Consider the following 18797-nt stretch of genomic DNA (forward strand, 5'->3'; position numbering starts at 1 on the left):
GTAGGTGCTCTGTCTGTAATGGAGTAAAACTGGGAACCCATTATAGAAAGATACAGGGAAAAATCAATACTTTAAGTTTCTACTACAAGAAACAAGCAAATGAGAGCAAAATAAACATAACGTAGGAGTAGGAAGGAAATAATAAAGAGCAAAATTAATCAAGATAAAAACCTCAGTTAATAAATTTGCAAACAAAGAAACAACAGAGAAAAACTAGTGACAAAAAAACTGTTTAAGAGAAAATCAATAATATTGATAAACTTCTGGGAAGACTGACAAAGATTAAAATAGAGAAGATTGAAATCACCAGGATCAGGAATGAAATGATGGAATATTACAAAAGAGCTAGCAGCCCTCAAATGTTAATTAAGGAATACCAGAAATGAGTTTACATTAATAAATTTAACAACTTAGAAAAGATGGACAAATTCCTTGAAAGCCACAAACTACCAAAACTCAGCAAAGATAATATAGATAATTTAAATATTCCTACTACTAAATAAATTGAATTAATAATTAAAATTCTATTAAAAAATATTCAGGCATGAATGGTTTCACTGGTGAATTTTTCAAAATATTCAAATAATTAACACCAATTTTACATGACCCCTTCCAAAAAAAAAAACAGATGAAAGGGAAACATTTTCTAATTCATTTGATGAAGACAGTATTATCCTGATACTAAAACCAGAGCAACAAAAATAGGAAGCAGCAGACAAATATCTCTCATTAATTTAGACACAAAATTCTAAACAAAACTTTAGCCAATTGAATCCAATAGTATATAAAAAGAAGAATACACCATGATGAAATGGAATTTATTCCACGTATGCAAGGAGGTTTCAATATTTGAAAATCAATTAATGTAATACACCATATTAACAAGCTAAAGAAGAAAAAACATATAATCATGTCAACTGACACAGAAACGCTTCAACAAAATTTGACATCAATCACACCCACTAGATTGTCCATAATCCCAGATACTTCAGAGGCTGAGGCAGAAGAATCACTTGAACCTGGGAAATGGAGGCCGCAGTGAGATGATATTACGTCACTGTACTCCAGCCTGGGGGATGGAATAAGACCCTGTCTCAAAAAAAAAAAAAAAAAAAAATTCACATGCAACCAAAAAAGAGCCCAAATAGCCAAAACAATCCTAAGCAAAAGGAACAAAGCTGGACGCATTATGCTACCTGACTTCAAATTATGGTACATGGCTACAGTAACCAAAACAGCATGGTATTGGTACAAAAACAGACACACCAATGGAGCAGAATTGAGAACTCAGAAATAAGACTGCATACTTACAAAGATCTGACCTTCAACAAACCTGACAAAAACAAGTAATGGGGAAAGGATTCCCTATTTAATAAGTGGTTCTGGGAGAACTGGCTAACCATATGCAGAAAATTGAAACTGGCCCCTTCCTTGCACCTTATACAAAAATTAATTCAAGATGGATTAAAGATTTAAATGTTAACCCCCAAACCATAAAAACCTTAGAAGAAAATCTAGGCAATACCATTCAGGACATAGGCACAGGCAAATATTTCATTATAAAAACTCCAAAAACAATTGCAACTAAAGCAAAAATTGACAAATGGGATTTAATTAAATTATAAAGATACATGCATGTGTATGTTCATTGCAGCACTATTCACAATGGCCCAATGACATGGAATCAACTCAAATACCCATTAATGATAGACTGGTTAAAAAAATGTGATACATATACAACATGGAGTACTATGCAGCCATAAAAAAGAATGAGATAATTTCCTTTGCAGGGACATGAATGAAGCTGGAAGCCATTATCCTCAGCAAACTAATGCAGGAACAGAAAAATCAAACACTGCATATTATCACTTAAAAGTGGGAATGGAACTATGAGAACACATGGACATATAGTAGTGGGAAACACACACTGGGGCCTGTCAGGGGTGGTGGGTGGAAGGAGAGCATCAGGAAGAATGGCTAATGGATGCTGGGCTTAATATCTAGGTGATGGGCTGATTGTTCATCAAACCACCATAGCACACATTTACCTATGTAACAAACCTGCACATCCTGCATATGTACCCCAGAACATAAAATAAAAGTTGAAGAAAAAAAGAGTTGATGTTATACATGTAAGGAGCAGATCTTAATGATGTTTGTTTTACTGTCTTAATCTTAAAGTACATCATAGGAATATCACAGGAACTGAACAAATATCTGTGGAATGCCATGACGTTTACCATATTAGGCTTCTCTGAAATACCATAACACAATAGGGTCTGAGCTACTACGTGCAATGACTCCTAATCTACGTTCTATTTCCCACTTCTTCATTTACAACATGAGAATACTTTACTTGTTACCTGGTGTCAGTTTTGTAATTTCTCCTTTTCAGGGACGACAATAACATCAGTTGAAGAAAAATCTCAATCAGAGAAGTTATCTTACATCTTCCTCAAGGAAAGTATGTTGCTGTTGTCTCATGATATAATTCCTATGCACTGTAGTATTTTTTCATTATAATGGCACATTAATATGAGATAATAGGAAAGCAGTAGCATGCCTATTTACATTATTAACAATTTAGAACAATCTTAAGAAAGATTTTCTGCAATAAATTTCAACTGTACAAGTAAGGTTTAGGCATAAACAAGTCCAGGTAATTTATACATACTATGAATTACTGAGAGCTACTCAAGTAGATGCCTGAAGGGAAACAAAAAATAATTACCTCCATACTAAAAATGTGATTGTTGACAATCATACTAGTTTACATCTTTGTTCCCATCACATCAGGGAAGTTATATTGGGACATTGTAGTTATTTGAGGGGATACAGCATAAAAGATAGACTTAAATAGTAGACAAGGGCTGCTATTCCCCCCCACTGCCAACTTCCATAATCAGCTGGTGATGGGGAAAAAAAAAACTATTATTTTTTAGAGCTAGATTTATATCAAGCACCATTCACATAGTAATTCTAAATGATAAAGAGGAGAGCCTTTGGTGTCAGAAAGACCTGGAAGGAAATGCTGGCTCTATCATTTACAGACATATGAGACTAGTCAAATTATTTCACATCTGTGAGCCTCAGTTTTTATTTCTGTAAAATGAGGTTAATTCCTCCCCAAAGGGCTGCTGTGAAGTATTAAACAAGATAATGCATGTAAAGTAGTGATGACAATGGCTGGCCTTTGATGAGTACTGTTTATTTGCAATAATTATAATTTCATTTGTTTTACTATTTTGAATGTAAATTTTATTGACGTATAACTTACATTAAATAAAATTTACCTATTTAGTGAATAGTTCTATGACTTTTGACAAGCACATATAGTCTTAAAACCAACACCACAAGATACAGAAAAATTTCATCTCCCCAAAAATTTCCTTGTCATAAAGGCCATCTTTGCCATCATCATACTGTGGCAACCTCTAATTTGTTTTTTGTCTTTCCGGTATAGCCTTTTCTAGAAATGTCATATGAATGGAATTATGCAATACGTAACCTTTTGAATCTGGATTCTTTTACTCCGCATAACACCATTGAGCTATTCTCATTTAGTTTGTACATATATTACTATTCTTAGAGCAGAAAAATTAAGTACAGAAAGTTAGGTAATTTACTCAAATCCATAATTATTAGAAGACAGAAATTTGGTTCTGGTTCTTTCAAAGTTGTATGTTTCTTGTTTGCTATGTCATATTGCCTCCTGTTGGCCTATAGCTTATTAAACTCCCACTGCCAATTCTGGAGTTTATGCTGATATTCAGACATTTAGTCTTCTACACTCCTGCAATGAAATACACAGAAAACTAAGATGCCAGATTGTATTAGGATGCACAGAGAGATTCTGAACAAAATTCTTATGTTCTGCCACACTGACATTCAGAGCAGTCATCATTTTACCTTAATGTAGTCCATGATTCCCTTCTTATTTGTACCAGATAGTGTGAGGGGCATTTTGCATATACTGTTTCCTATAATTCCTACAATAGTCTGGAAAGCTATTATTCATTCCATTTACGGACAAGGAAGTTAAGACACAAAAATGCCAACCAGCAGCTACAGAGTAAAGCCAGGATTTGCAGGCTGGTGTATCTCTCTCCAAAGTTAGAGCTCTGTCTATGAGGACTTCTGCCACTCACAATGGAAGCCGTTGTTTATTGCCATTTTGCTAGACAGTTTCACATACATTATGCAATTTAACACTCACAAAGGTCCTGCATATAGATGGTATCAACCCATTCTAAATAGGAGAAAAATTATGCTCAAGGGATTTAAGTAATCTGCTCAAATTAACTAGCAGAATCAGAATTCCATTCTAAGTCCATGCCCTATTCACTATTCCATGAAGCGCTATGCCAGAAGAAAAGGAGGAAAAAGAGGGAAAGGAAGGAAGAGGAAGGAAAGAATGTTCCTATGTGTGTTCCTTGTATAGTTCACTAGAATAACCTTCACTAAGGTTTTATCTGTTAAATATTAGGTAAGAAAACATATGCAAATGAAATACAGTCCTAATAATAATAGCCGATGTTTCTGTCTTGCTTCCATTGCAAAAGGCACTATTTTAAACATTTTACATGCACAGCATTAACTCATATATGCTTCACAAAAACCCTAAAAGATGATAATTAGTATTATTCCTATTTTACAGACATGGAAACTTCTGAGATTTGAACCTTGGCACTCCTAGAGAGCCTATGCACTTAAAGCACTCTGCTGTACTGTGTAAAAAGATTTCAAATGTGCTTTCTCCAAGTGCTAGAAGCAATGACTTGGAAAACCTCTATTTAAAGTAGTGTTCCCCCTTAAATGGGTACCATTTGGTTATAAGGTATGATCAAGGCTGAACACTAAATATTTTCGTCCTTCATGCAATTGGTAAAAAGAATAATGGAGATCTGGGCCGGGCGCGGTGGCTCACGCCTGTAATCCCAGCACTTTGGGAGGCCGAGGCGGGCGGATCAACAGGTCAGGAAATTGAGACCATCTTGGATAACACGGTGAAACCCCGTCTCTACTAAAACTATAGAAAAAAAAAAAAAAAAACTAGCCGGGCGTGGTCCTGTAGTCCCAACTACTTGGGAGACTGAGGCAGGAGAATGGCGTGAACCCGGGAGGCGGAGCTTGCAGTGAGCCGAGATGGGGCCACTGCACTCCAGCCTGGGCGACAGAGGGAGACTCCGTCTCCAAAAATAAAAAGAATAAGGGAGATCTGTTTTCCCCAAAATGGAATGATATTCACAATGTTAAACGAATACAACCAAACTGCACAATAATGTATACAATGTGATACTTTTAAATTAAAATGCATAAATGTTTTTTATTCATTATAAGCATTAACACCCCTTCTCCTAACACTAGGTGCTTCTGAGGGAGAAGGAAAGGGACCAAGAGTAGGACATGGTCAAACATGGTTTTAGTCTCGTTTTTTACAAAGAACATGTATTAATATGTTGTTTGTCTAATTGAAAATGTTTATTTCTTCTCTTTTGTTCATTCTGATAAATGTCTGTCAATGTTTTATCACATTAAGTCATTTGGGGAAACATATAGTTTTATATTAATTTACTTGCCTGTACTCTCAGAAGTGGGTATTTAAAAGAAAACTATTATGTATTAGTAAATTCACTATGCTTCTGTAAGATACCTGCTGTTCAACATGAATTTATGGAATATTTCTTGAGTTATATTTTTATTATGTATTTAGATTTTAAGATCTGTTTGTTTTTATCTAGAGCTTTTATGTGACAGTTTCTTTAAAATACTTATATACCTACCATAATCTTCTTTAAACTCTTAATTCTAGTACATTCCTAAGGTATTTCTCATTCTAATCTTTGTAACCAGTTTCTCCTCCTTTAACAAAATTAGTCCATACTAAAAAAAAATATTGCTTTCTTGTTGGGACTATGCTGTCTCTGGCTTTCTTCAAGGCCTTCTATGGGTTGAAACTTCTCTGTTCAGACTTGTCAAACTAGTTTCATTTCAACTACTTGTAATTTGTTTCCTTATTTCTTTGAGCCGTAGACTTCTAATACATCTAGAGATGTCATATAGTTGATCAGAAAGTTGAGTTCAGTGGGTGCAGACCTGCAAGATCATATTCTTCCTCCTGTACATGATGTATCGGTAAGTTCAGTTCTGTTTTATAGATGGCTTGTTTGATGTACTGTCTGTCAGTGGCCGGATTCCTGATGTGTAAGAGGACTGCTAGTGAGGTGTCTTTAGTGGATTCAATCTGCATTGGATTTTTAAAAATTTCTGGAATTATCATAGCATCCTGGATTAATTAATTTCTGTGTTTGAAATCAAAGTTTTTGTATAAAAATTGTTAGCATTATTTCATGTGGCCGAGTTCAATAGTTAAGATTTTAGAAAAGGTTAATGAAAAACTATATTACATTGTGTCTTAATTGGTTTTGATTTTTTTGTGTGTGTGGAAGGAGGGTGTTTATATGTTTTAAAACAAGCCTTCTTTCAGCAATATTGACAAAATTTAGCTTCTATAGCGTTTTCTCTTTCGCTGTGTTTACTTGTCCCTTGTGGTGGGTCCTTGTGGGACTAATGCAGATTGAGAGGTAAATAGCTGCAGAGACACCTGCCTCCATTGTAGAAGACCCAGGGCTTCCATGTGGGAGAATGAGAAAACAAGCTCAATACTGGGAAAACATGCCTATTCTCTACAATTCTTCCTATTACGTTTTGAAGAAAAATACATGAATTATTTGGATATTGTTTTTCAAAATGGGGTATGCCATGTGTAAAGAATATGAAAAAATAAGATTCCTTGGCATAACTTTATATACAGTTAAAATAGTGATTTTAAACAGCCATGATGATAATAATATTTCACCATTGTTTAGACTTGTACTATTTTTGAAACATCTTTATGTATGTTATTTCCTTTAATAGCCAAGACAGCCTTGTGGCTAAGTAGAACAAGTATCACAAGTATCGTTAACTCCCATTTTAAAGCAAGGAATTTGAGGAAAACAGAAGTTAGGGGACGTCTCCAGGTCTAGAGGGCTGTCAGAAGCCAGAATCATGGCTATAATTCCTTGCAGTCCTCAACTCCTTGGAGTCGAGTCTTCCTTATCAGCTACTGCAGCCTGTGTGGGTGGCAAGGATTCCATCCGGTGAATTTCAGAGATGATAATTTGATACGAGATTGGCCACTAAGTTAGTGAACTTCACTAGGTTTCCTTCCCCACTCACAAAATGCATGTTTGCATCAGTCCTTCAGTAATCACATAGTAATTGACAAAAAGTCTCTGAGACCCTCAGAAAGGGTCTTCAATGCTTCAAACATAACCAGTACTCCATAAATATTTGTTGAACAAATGAATGGGCAAGCAGATGTAAGTATCTAGCATTAATGTTTGACTGTTAAAAAATTATTTTAAAAATTAATAATTTACTATTAAATTATTAAAGTATATTGAATGTGAAAATGCATATCCATGTTTATAGAATCATGATATTGTAAAACAGGATTTCCAGTTTTTCATATTTCATATTCTCCAAATCATTCTTTTAAAATATCAAGCTCATAATTATGGGCACCAAAAGTGTCCTTTTCTATGAACATTAATATATTTATAGGAGTGTTTGCAGCTTAGGGAAGTAAATTACAAGGGTAGAATCAGTGGTCAATGCCATTGTTCCGGACATCAGTGACACCTGCTGATAAAGGAAACAGGCTGGGCGTGGTGGCTCATGCCTGTAATCCCAGCACTTTCGGAGGCCGAGGCAGGCAAATCACTTGAGGCTAGGAGTTAGAGACCAGCCTGGCCAAGAGAGTGAAATCCCATCTCTACTAAAAATACAACATTTAGCCGGGCATGGTGGCGCATGCACCTGTAGGCCCAGCTACTTGGGAGGGTGAGGCAAGAAAATCACTTCAACTTGGGAGTCGGAGGTTGCAGTGAGCCAAGATCATGCCACTACACTTCAGCCTGGGCAACAGAACAAGACTCTGTCTCAAAAAAAAAAAAAAAAAAAAAAAAGAAAGAAAAGAAAAGGAAAGGAAAGAAAGGAAAAGAAAAAGAAAGGAAATGATGGGAAACATTGAATGGTTATGGTTTCTTTAAGCCAAATTCATGCAATATTAATTTAGGATTTGGAAGATTTGCAGGAGATGTCAGGTCACACCAACAGGTAGGCTTAAGGATTGAGGCAAAGCAGATGGTTAATAATTACTACAATACCCTATGTCTCACCCGCAGTCATTCTACAATATGTTCTACAGTCATGCTAGCCATTCTTACTTCTCCATTAACAAGAAACATAATATGGAAGCCTTGTCAAATATATTCGATTTGTATCCTTGCTCTTTCTGCTATCATGAACCTTGGATCTCTTCTCTATGGGTTCTGTTACCCTCTTCTGTGTATTGCAGGGATTCTTTCTGTTTTGGTGTGAATCTGTTTGAATTTTCCTTTAAGAATAGCCATACACCTGCTTTTTCCTACACTTTTGTTAATTGCATGATTCACTCACTTAAGTACCTCAATTATCTTTGTTACAAAAGATAAAATACCAAATGACTTCTTCAGGTGAGATTCTTATCCTGTTTCCAGAAGTCCGGCATCTTTTTCCCATAGCTCTTTATTTTCAGCATTGTTTAATAAACACAAAAAATCAGAATTCTCCTCTTCCTCATCACCTTTAGACAAAAAGATAGTACTGGGCAGATCCTTTGTATGCTTTCATGTTTTATATTTTAATTTCACTTCAGATGATTGTTTTAATCAACTTTTAATTTGCCATGAGCAATTCCTAATATATTCTAAAATTATACCTTCAGAATTAAAACAAAAATAGCAAACTCACCATGTTAGTTACTAATTACTAAACTTGTTATAAATTATCAATTGAAAATTGCTTTTTGGTTTAGTTTTCAGCAAACTCATAGTGCTTACTATAAATAAGCATTCAAACTATAATATACATATTACATTATGTTGGTGCATTTAATTATCTCAGCAATCCTATGACTTAGGTAATATTATCTCCATTTTATAGGTGAAGAAAGTAGCCCAATATCACAAGCTAATAAGTGAAGGAGCTGGAATTTCAACCTGAAAAATAGAGCCAGAGCCTGAGTTTAACGAATAGGGTAACTTAACTTTCTTTCTTTCTTTTTAGTAATTTCTAAGAGAAGAATAACTGTTTTTTAATTTAATTTTTTTAAATTTCAACATTTATTTTCACTATAGTGGATACATCTGCAGGTTTGTTACATAGATATATTGCACACAGGTAGTGGGCATAGCACCCAATAGGTAGATTTTCCATCTATGCCCTCCTCCCAACCTTGCCCCTCCAGTAGTCTGCAGTGTCCATTATTCCCATATTTATGTCTATATGTGCTCAATATTTATCTCCCATTTATAGGTGAGAGCATGTGGTATTTGGTTTTCTGTTCCTGCATTAGTTTGCTTAGGATTATGGCCTCCAGCTTCATCTATGTTGCTGCAAAGGACGTGACTTCATTTTTTACAGCTGCATAGTATTCCATGGTATATATGTAACACATTTTAAAAAACTGAAATCCACGATTGATGGGCACCTAGGCTGATTACATGTCTTGCTATTGTGAATAGCACAGCAATAAACATATGAGTGCATGTATCTTTTTGGTATAATGATTTATTTTTCTTTGGATATATATTCAGTAATGGGATTGCTGTGTTAAATAGTTCTGTCTTAAGTTCTTTGAGAAATCTCCAAACTGCTTTCCATTGTGGCTGAACTAGTTTACATTCCCACCTACAGTGTATAAAAATTCCCTTTTCTCTGCAGCCTTGCCAGCAACTGCTGTTTTTTGACTCTTTAATAGTAGCCATTCTGATGGGTGTGAGATAGTATTTCTCTGACGATTAGTAAGGTTGAGCATTTTTTCATGTTTGTTGGCCACCTGTATGTCTTCTTTTAAGAAGTGTCTGTTCATATCTTTTGCCCACTTTTAATGGGGTTATTTGTTTTTTGTTTGTTGATTTAAGTTTTTCATGCATTCTAGGTATTAGACCTTTGTCAGATGCATGGTTTGTGACTATTTTCTCTGATTCTGTAGATTGTCTGTTTATTTGATAGTTTCTTTTGCTGTGCAGATACTCTTTAGTTTAATTAGGTCTCACTTGTCAATTTTTGTTTTGTTGCAATTACTTTTGGAATTCTTCACCAAAAATTCTTCACCAGGGTTGATGTTAAGAAGGTTATTTCCTAGGCTTTCTATAATTTGAGTAAAATATTCACAATACTAGTCACTCCATAGTGTTCTGTCTATAGTCAATGAATTGAAATATATGTGCTTATCATTCAGATTTAAAGGCAGATTTGTAACATTCTCTTCTTGATTTGTTTTCCTTCTTTTCCAAATCTCTGCCTGTATTAATCCATTTTCATGCTGCTGATAAAGACATACCTGAGACTGCGCAATTTACAAAAGAAAGAGGTTTAATGCACTCACAGTTCCATGTGGCTGGGGAGGCCTCACAATCATGGCGGAAGGTAAAAGGCATGATTGTCTTTCTTACACAGTGGCAGACAAGAGAAGAGAGCTTCTTATAAAACCATCAGATTTTGTGAGACTTATTCATTATCACAAGAATAGCATAGGAAAGATCTGCCTTCATGATTCAATTACCTCCCATCAGATCCCTCCTACGACACGTGGGAATTGTGAGAGCTACAGTTCAAGATGAGATTTGGGTGGGGATACAGCCAAACCATATCATTTTGCCCCTGGCCCCACCCAAATCTCATGTACTCACATTTTAAAATGAATCATGCCTTCCCAGCAGTCATCCAAAGTCTTAACTCATTTCAGCATTAACTCTAAAGTCCACAGTCTCATCTGAGACAAGGCAGGTCCCTTCTGCCTATGAGCCTGTAAAATCAAAAGTAAGTTAGTTACTTCCTAGATACAACAGAGGGACAGGCACTGGATAAATAGACCCATTCCAAATCAGAGAAATTGGCCAAAACGAAGGGGCCAAAGGCCCCATACAAGTCTGAAATCCATCAGAGCAGTCAAATCTTAAAGCTCCAAAATGATCTCCTTTGGGTCCTTGTCTCACATGCAGGTCACACTGATGCAAAAGGTGGGTTCCCATGGCCTTGGGCAGCTCCAACCCTGTGGCTTTGCAGGGTATAGCCTCCCTCCCAGCTGCTTTCACAGGCTGGCGTTGAGTGTCTATGGCTTTTCCAGGTGCATGGTGAAAGCTGTTGGTGAATCTACCATTCTGGGGTCTGGAGGACAGTGGTTCTCTTCTTACAGCTCCATTAGGCAGCACCCCAGTAGGGACTTTGTGTGGAGGCTCTGACTTGATAGTTCACTTCTGCACTTCCCTAGCAGAGGTTCTCCATGAGTGCACTGCTCTTGCACCAAACTTCTTCCTGGACTTCTAGGCATTTCCATACATCCTCTGAAATCTAGGTGGAGGTTGCTAAACCTCAATTCTTGACTTCTGTGTACCTGCAGGCTCAACCCCACATGGAAGCTGCTAAGGCTTGGGGCTTGCATCTTCTGAAGCCATGACCCAAGCTGTAGCTTGGCCTCTTTTAGTCACAGCTGGAGCAACTGGGACACAGGGCAACAAGTCCCTAGACTGCACACAGCAGAGGGACCCTGGACCTGGCCCATGAAACTATTTTTTTCTCCTAGGTCTCCAGGCCTGTGATGGGAGGGGCTGCCTTGAAGACCTCTGACATGCCTTGGAGACATTTTCCCATTGTCTTGGTGATTAACATTCAGCTCCTCATTACTTATGCAAATTTCTGCAGCCGGCTTGAATTTCTCCTCAGAAAATGGGATTTTCTGTTTTATCGCATTGTCAGGATGCAAATTTTCTGAACTTTTATGCTCTGTCTTCCTTATAAAACTGAATGCCTTAATAGCACCCAAGTAACCTTTTGGATGCTTTGCTGCTTAGAAATTTCTTTCTCCAGATACCCTAAATCATCTCTCTCAAGTTCAAAGTTCCACAAATCTCTAGGGTAGGGCAAAATGCCAACAGCCTCTTTGCTAAAACATAACAAGGGTCACTTTTGCTCTGGTTCCCAACAAGTTCTTTATCTCCATCTGAGACAATCTTAGCCTGGATTTCATGTCTAGATCACTATCAGGTTTTTGGTCAAAGCCATTTAACAAGTCTCTAGGGAGTTCCAAACTTTCCCAAATTTTCCTATCTTCTTCTGAGCCCTCCAAACTGTTCCAACCTCTGCATGTTACCCAGTTCCAAAGTTGCTTCTACATGTTCAGGTATCTTTTCAGTGGCACCCCACTCTATTGGTACCAATTTACTGTATTAGTCCATTTTCACACGGCTGATAAAGACATACCTGAGACTGGGCAATTTATAAAAGAAAGAGGTCTAATGGACTCACAGTTCCATGTGGCTGGGGAGGCCTCAGATCATGGCAGAAGATGAAAGGCATGTCTTACATAGTGGCAGACAAGAGAAGAGAGCTTGTGCAGGGAAACTCCCCCTTATAAAACCATCAGATCTCATGAGACTTATCCACTGTCATGAGAATAGCATGGGAAAGACCCACCTCCATGATTCAATTACCTCCCATTGGGTCCCTCCCACAACACAGCACGTGGGAACTGTGGGAGGTACAATTCAAGCTAAGATATGGGTGGGGACACAGCCAAACTGTATCACTGCCATATAAGGAATAATATTTGATAGATAAAAGAGAGAGGATGACAGAAATGTGTATAAAGTACTTGAAAGCCTAGTTTGTAAGAATTTATGATCAGATAAGCATATGATTCCACAGTGGGTGATGATTCATTTGTAGTGCATCAACAGCTACCATTTATTATACACTTACTAAATTTGAATCATTTCGTGCAAATTATCTCATTTATTTCTTACAATCTTCATATGAGTTAGTCCCTGTGCCTGCCCTATTTTATAGGGGGAAAATGTTGCCTCAGATCACAGAGTTACTGGACATTAAACTGAAGCTATCCATATCTTCTTATTCCCAACAGATTCATAGATATGTTTCTGAAATATCTCTGGCAATGACAAGAAATTGACCCACTGGAGATATGAAACTAATATAAGCAAGATCTGAATATACACTATTAAAGGCTTTTTTACATCATTATCAAGGTGATCTGTTTACAAACAGAACAGATGGCTTTGAAGTCAGACAGATAATTCCTTCCCTTATCTTAGCTCTGCCACTTGTGTTGCTTTTCCTCTCTGAACCCAAGTTTCCTCATTAGTAAATTGTTAATAATAAAGCCTACCACATCAAGCTGTAGCAACAATTACACGAGATCACCTATATGACAACTCCTGACCCAGAGTAGGACTTATGCTAGAGTCCCTCATTTACTTATTTCATGGCTTTACATCTCTAGGTAGTATTTATTATCACCAATTTACAGGGAAGAAAACTGAAAACTAGAGAGGTTTTATAAACTTCTCAAGATACGTATTAGAGTCATAAGCAAGGACTGACACCAAAGTCTACTGACCCTAAAAGGCAGTTCCATATCTGCAATACCAAGATGCCTATAGAAGGCCTCTTTTTTAAAATCTTAAACTCTCATTTTTGTTAACTTAATGGAAATTTGTTATTTGAATTATTTTAAATATTTACAGAAAATAAGTTTACAATGCTTCATGAGTTTCAATGTCATAGCACAGCTTGAGAAAAAAGTACTAAAGATTGTACCATGAATTGCATGAGGGTAGAGAAACCATGTCTTACTCATCCCTGCCTCCCTAAGCCAAACACGGCACCTAAGATATAGTAGAGGCCCACTAAAACATTGTGGGAAACAAAAATTCATGGATGAGTGGATGGATGGATGGATACATGGACAGTTAAATGGATCCTGAGACAGACAAAAGAAAGGACAAAGAAGAAATCATAAATATTGTAATGGCTGGTAAATTCATAGAAGTAGTTTGTCAAGGCATATTTATGTTGTACAGGACCCTGACACAGGCATTTGAATACAAACAATTCCTTTTGCATGCAGGCATATCATTTCAGCATGAGCCTAAACCTCCAACCTGATACCATATTGTACAAACTTTAATAGGTGATACTGTACCTAGTGCCAAAACATGTTAAAGCTAAGTGTGCGTACACACACCTGCAAACATAAACACACACGAATACTGCATAATGTTAAGCACTACCTACCATTTCTAGAAAAGTAGAACATTTTATAATAAGTTTTACTTTGTGGCTCAACCCTTTATTCCATTTTTAATATTGTACTAATTAAACAGCATCTTCCTTTTATTATGCCATTCTAAGCCACACTGGAGTATACTTTGTGTTGGTTAATGTTGCATTAATAATGTTCTGGTACTTCCTGATACCTTACCTATCTAAACTCCCTCCTACGGGGCAACTCCAAGATGATCTTAAAATCTAAAATGCTACTGTCATCAAAATTACATACAAAATGTATCCTCACACTAAAATGCTCATTTTCTCAGCATGGCTGATTTCTATCAAGTCTGTAATAATAATAACAATAAAAAGAATGATAACATCTCACATTTATATATTATTTACTCTATGTAGGTTACATTTAATATGTATTCATGCATTTAATCTTCATACAAATCCTATGAGATAGGTATCAATTTTATTTGCACTTTACAAATGGAAGAACTAAGACACAAAAGGGCCAAATGCTTTGCCTCACATTGCAAAACTACCAAGTGGCCAACTCGGACTTGAACTCAAGCAGTCTGGCTCCAGATTTTGGCTCTTATTGTTAATGCTATACCACTCCCAGTTAGAAGTCCATTCACTCATGTCACATTAATTTAAACTAATATGTGACTATGCTCTATCATTAATTCAAAGTCTAAGTTCAATGCTATTTAAGAAAGCCTCTGCAGCTATAAGCTAGGATGATAAAACTCCATATTTTGCTAATATCTCAAGGTGAGAGGGAGTTAAATGCCAGTCATAGCTCAGGATACAGCTAGAGAGGGACCTTTAACTGAGTGAGGGCAGGGAGATCTAGAAGGGATAAGAACTGAAATTAATTTCACTGATTAGGGCCGGATGGATGCTAGAGGAAAGACAGGGCTACAAGAATTTGGAGTAACTCCAGCCTGGCAGGCCAGATGTGATCAACAGTGAGTATCTGTGGGCTTGTCCTGAAGTGGCAGGGGATTGAAGTATCCCTCCATGGGGATGAAGTACATCCATGGGGAACCCAGGAAAGGTGCTCTCAGTCCCCTTCAGCCTCAATCTCCTGAGTTATGCTTTAATTTTTCCCTTTTTATGTTTTGTTTTGGTTAGTTTGCTTAATTTCTGTCCCTGGGACCAGGATGAAGGCATTTTTCTAGATAGGTGAGGAAATGAAGTATTTTCTTTTCTTGGTTCCTAACTTTCCTTCCCTGAGTTCCTTGAACTCAGCTCAGCCTGAGTCTCTTCATCATTTTCCACAGAGAATTACCTTTGGTCTGGATTCACAGTGGTATTTTATTTAATGCTGCAATTCCCTCTTTGCTCCACCTCACCCCTACTCATATCTGGGAGTTAGAGGCAGAAGGAATAGAAAATGTTTTCTTTGTTTCTTCCTCTTCTGTTGACCTATCTGACCACGAGATATCCCATGAGAATACATCTAGAGCTACCTTTTCAAAACTGTTCTGTGGAACAGAAGGATCCCAAGAAATACTTTTTTTTTTTTTTTTTGAGATGGAGTTTCAGTCTTGTTGCCCAGGCTGGAGTGCAATGGTGCAATCTTGGCTCACTGCAAACTCTGCCTCCTGGGTCCAAGCAATTCTCCTGCCTCAGCCTCCCCAGTAGCTGGGATTACAGGCATGTGCCACCACACTCAGTTAATTTTGTATTTTTAGTAGAGACGGGGTTTCTCCATGTTGGTTAGGCTGGTCTCAAACTCCCAACCTCACATGATCTGCCCACCTCTACCTCCGAAAGTGCTGGGATTACAGGCGTGAGCCACCACACCTGGCCCCAAGAAATAATTTTTTACCACCATCCCAGTAGAGATGGGAGTAAAAAAGTATATTTGGAAAACTTTTATTTCAATCTAATTCAACAAGTAGTTTTCAAGTCTGTAAGAGCTAGGTGGTGTATTAGGCCCTGGGGTTATATTAGTTATCAGATATATAAAAAAAACTAAGAAAAGCTGCTCATCTTTAATCTCATTTGAAACCATTAAAGGCGCTAAGACTTGCATAAGTGAGGATTCTATTTAACTTCATTTAAACCAGGGATCCCCAAGTCCCGGGCTGCAGATCAGTACCTGTCCATGGCCTGTTAGGAACTAGGCAGCACAGCAGGAGGTGAGCAGTAGGCAAGTGAGCATTACCACCCAAGCTCTCCCTCCTGTTAGATCAGCAGAGGCATTAGCTTCCCATAGAGGCATGAACCCTACTGTAAACTGCACATGCGAGGGACCCAGGTTACATGCTTCTTATGAGAATCTAATGCCTGATGATCTGAGGTGGAACAATTTCATTACCAAACCATCCCCCTTACCCCTGTCCATGGAAAACTTGTCTTCCGCAAAACCAGTCCCTGGTGCCAAAAAGGTTGGGGCTGCTGATTTAAACCATTTTTTCCAAATCTATCTGAATGCGTGAAACCTCTCTTCCCTCCACTACTTGGAAACAGTATTTGAGAAATGCCCCAATGCTGTGTATGATTTATTCACCATCTTCAGGATCTTGCACACTTAGGGGGAAGAAGATATGTGTATACATAACATATCAAGAATTAAAACATATAGAGAATATTTGGAAGCATAGAAAAAAGCATTGAATTAAATAAAAGCCTTTGAAGTTTACAAACAACCCCAAATATGGTCACTAATTTTTCCATACACACTTATGTCACAGGCCTCCTTTCAATGACATTACTTTGGCCACCATTATGGGAACCTCTGTGGGGATGGGGAGGAAAGGAATTCTAACCTTTTCAAAGTATGTAAGAATTTAAAGCCAGTGGAAAGGGAGGAGATATGAAAGCAAAATCAAATTTGAAACATAATCACAATGAAGATTTGGTGGAGCTTCATATCAGTAAAACCACCTCTACACTGATTCTATCAATCCTTTCACTTACCTTTTATGCTACTTGAAGTTCCACAATTATTCATTTGGGTTAAAAGGAAGCCTATTCTGAAGAAGGAAAAAGAATCTTTCTCAAGGGCAGTTTGACATAACAGAGAAAACAGGCTTCTAAGTCATAGCAGCCACACAGTAGGTTCTAACTCTGCGTACTGGCTGCGTGAATTGAGCGTTATTGCTCTCTCAGAGCAAGTTATTCACCTATAAAATGATGACAAATAATTCTGCTGACAGCAGTGTTTGGAGAATAAAATGGGAAAATATATCAACAATCCCTACAACGTCAGCACTTCCTAAATAGCAGTTCTATATTCTATCATTTCAGGTATTAAATGGTCATTCTAAAAGAGTCATAGCATACCCAGACAGATATCCACATATCAGAGTATATTAAGTCACCACAAAAGGTTGCTTTCCTTGTAGAAAATGACTAAGTTCAGTCCCTCAAAGAGAACCACAATTTCCTTTAGTAAAAGGAGAGTTATCACTTTGCTTCTGTAAGAACTTTCTTTCAGAAATAGGTCCTAGTCTAGGAAAAGGGAAGCTAAGCTTTCTAGGTGAAATGGCTCCATGGAATTTAGTACCTTAGCACCTTTGTTCAGTTACATTAGGAGTTAAGTAGACTTGTAGTTTGGCCTGGAAAGCTGACCAATAATCCCTTTTAAAATCAGATAGTGTATTTTGGATTTCTTTATGAAGACTTGTGAAAAACTATCCTGTCTGTAAATTGGCACTTGTGTAATAGTCACATGCATCTACATTTATACACTGTTAATATATATGTACAAGAAAGCAAAAAAAAAAAAAATCCCCCCAAAAGAAGAGACTTGGAGCTTAGAGATAAAATGACAAAAGCATGTAGTTGATCTTGGAGTGGCCAAAGTGGCTGCCTTCAGGGAAGGCTTTTCTAGGAAAAGTAAGATCCTTGGGAAGTAAAGGGTTTACAGTCTCTTTGTCTTGACTCCAGTTATCTTTGAACTCACATACACAGAAGTTGCCAACTTAGAACTTTGTTACTGAGAAACTGCAATTCTCAGCTCTGATCATTAACAATCCATACTGCTTTATATATTCTTCAATGAATGTGTCTTTCAGTCTACAAGATTGTAGAAAGCAAAGTCATGAAATTATTCAAATTATCACCATGTTTTCATTGACAGCATCTTTAGAAAAAACCTGGCATGACTACATCCTTCTAAATCCCAAATAATCAAACTGAATGAAGGTCTAATGGATTTGGATTGGTCTAATTGGATTTCATGGAAATTATAGGTTGTGTTACTCTGAGTAAGGATAATGTGTTACTGTGAATAAGGATCATCTGTACTCTGGGGACTCACATCCTTTGGGGCTGTCTGTCCCACAGGGGTCTGCCCCATCTCTTGTTTGGCCAGGTGACCGCCAAAGGTGATGCCTGCCTTGGCCTTGGCCCACCAAGGCTCTTCCACCTCACCAGGGGCTCTTTCTTGGCCACCTTTACATCCCCAAAGACTGCAGAGTGCCAAGTAGTCATAATCAGGGATTACTTTTAGCTTTCTTCCTATTTTAATTTTTAAGCACTTACTTTGTATTTCCAAAATTACTACTTCAGTAAAATATCCCTTAGTTATTTTTAATTCTATGCTTACCATAAAATTCCCTTCTCATCGAATAGTTCTCCCTCAAAAATAAAAGAATATTTAAATCTCACAT

This window comes from Gorilla gorilla, chromosome 3 (assembly GCF_029281585.2).
Source record: "Gorilla gorilla gorilla isolate KB3781 chromosome 3, NHGRI_mGorGor1-v2.1_pri, whole genome shotgun sequence".
Lineage (NCBI taxonomy): Eukaryota > Metazoa > Chordata > Mammalia > Primates > Hominidae > Gorilla > Gorilla gorilla.